This window comes from Syzygium oleosum, unplaced genomic scaffold (assembly GCF_021117445.2).
Source record: "Syzygium oleosum isolate NSW1041296 unplaced genomic scaffold, Sole_v2.1 Sole_v2.01, whole genome shotgun sequence".
Taxonomy (NCBI): Eukaryota; Viridiplantae; Streptophyta; class Magnoliopsida; order Myrtales; family Myrtaceae; genus Syzygium; species Syzygium oleosum.
In genome coordinates, this window is record NW_026607485.1 from 7,747,129 (window position 1) to 7,749,741 (window position 2,613).

Consider the following 2,613-nt stretch of genomic DNA (forward strand, 5'->3'; position numbering starts at 1 on the left):
CGGTGAGGCCAAGAGTAGTCTCGCCTTGCCAGAAAAAGAAAAGGATTAAAAAATTAAAAAATACTTAAAAATTCGAATTTTTTTAAAATAAAAAATAAAAGTAAAGTGTGTTTTGTGAAAGAAGATATGGAAAGTGGAAAACATTTTCCTCACTTTTGAATGTGTTTTTTTTCCATTAGTGGAAAATGTTTTTCATGACTAGTTTATTTTATGAGAAACGAATGCCAGAAAATCCGAAAAACGTTTTCCTGAAAGTTGTTTTTCATGAGACGAACGGAGCCGAAGTTCTTCATCAACCCAACAAAGTTTAGTAGGCAATACATTGAATGGCTTTACTGATGAATCAAAGAGGGAAAACCAGTCAGTATAACATATAGGAGTGAGAATTACCACTTGCTCATATGATTGTAAGTAAGGAGTGTATTGAGGATCACTAACCAAGTCTGTGCCAAGCAAATTCAAAGCTCCTGCTTCTAACATTCTTCCAAGCATCAGCAGTAGATAAAGAGTCCATTTAAGGAAGCTGTGCCGGACAATAGAATCATCACTGGCAGCATTAATTTGAAAGGATCCGCGCCGATGACAGAAGGCCACACCCATTCAAATTCATAAGTAACAGCTTCCGCTGTACCATGAAGATCCAAACCTGAAAATCACAAACAACTCTCCTCGCATAAAGACCCAAAAGACCTCCATTTAAGTGCCAATAATGATAATAATTTGAAATACTATCGTCTAAATTATTGGGCACTATATCAAACTAGTTGGCTAGACATCATTATTTCAGAAACCTTTTGAAGCTGCGGATAGTTTCAGCTTTGCGAAGCTTCTGTTGAATGTAATCGGGCCAATGTGGGATAAAATATCCGAATATCCTTTACCTTTCAAGGGAAGCATTGTCAGCATTTGGAGAAATCCAAGAAACATCGAGCTCCTGGTACTTTGATCATTTTGTTTTTTTTTTCAGAAACTCCTTAAAATGTTTCAGCATTTTCATCACGACCAGTGGAACAATAACCGTATCCTGCCAGTGAATGAAATGAAATCTTATCTACCAGTACCAACCAACTAACCTCAGCGAACCACGTACTCATAATACCCCAAAGTTTACAGATCTTTGTTTGTCAAACTCAATATTAGTTTTCCTTTTGTACTCTTTCATTCCAACTAAAAGGCATCTAACATCATCAGCCACATAAAGTGTGTATTAGTAGTAGTACCGAAGTGCTGCGTCTACTTGTAACCGAATTGGGCCATCTTCCTTATGTATCAATCATCAAATTGAGCTCTTGAGATCAAATTGGTAAAAACTGATTTTGTAGTTAGGCGATCACTCTCTGAGATTGATGTTTTTCCGTGACCTACAGTGGGAGAAAATGTATGACAAAAAACGCATTTACAGAGTATATGAAACAATGTAAAATTTTAATTCGTCATCAAATGTAGTCATCCATATCCTCCCAGATACTCATTATTGCGAGTCTTTCATCAAGTAATGGGATAAAATCTCAATAATAAATCATAAAAGTAAGGACTTATACTGTTTGAACTTCAGGTAGCAATTAATTTCGTCCCACTTTTGCTGAATATTAAAAAGAAAAAGATATTCTGAATCTGGAGAACATCGGCTGAGCTCCTCTGCTGATAGTGTTTCCTTTTTTCGTCCCGTAGCATTCATTCCCTTTCAGTGCTGCCATTTTGCTGAAATGGTGCACGTTTTTAGCTGATGCCAAATGAGTGAACTGATTTTAGACCTCCTACAGCCAGTACACTTTACATCCAATTCAATATAATGCAAGCCGTGACAAAATTTCGACAAATAACATTTCACGGGGAAAAAAGAGAAAAAGACACGGACAATCTGAGTATCAAGACAAGTCAAGAAATGTCTAAGAACAGGAAGTGCACCAGGCTAAACTGATCAGAGTGCAACCGGGAAGATAAGCAATCTGAGTACATGAAGACTGCTCCAATTAATGACAAGGGACGTGACAAATTATTGTGCATTTGTCTTGCAAAATAGATTGTCAATTGGTATGCAAAACCGCATGTTCATGAGAGGTGATCCTTTATTACAAGCTCAAGGAACATCAATCGAGCTTCGATATCCCAAATAGAGCACAATATCAAATCCACATCACAAGACTCTGGAGACCTTGTTCTTCACCGCAGAAACAATTTCAAATTTGGTTTCGACTACAACATCTATCATACTAACAGCAAAATCAACTTTCCCGGCCAAAAAAAAAACCAGCAAAATCAACTGCAATAAGATCTCAACCTCGCAAAACTTTGATTCTGAGACTTCCATCTGCAGTGGATACACCCATTCCAAGCCAATTCTGATAGCAACTTCCCATAGTAAGAAGCTCTAAATTCTTTATTAACCAACAAAGTTTAGCAGGCAAACATCAAATGGCTTCCACTTCGGCATGAAGATCAAAACCTGAATCATAAACAACTCTCTTCAAATAAAGACTCCGAAAGACCTCCATGCAGATGCCACTTATGGTACCAATCCAAGAAATAGCGAATCTCTAAGCATCCACACCCAGTTCTTTTAGCAACTTCGCATCCTCCTGCAATAGAATATAAATCAATACATCATGTAGA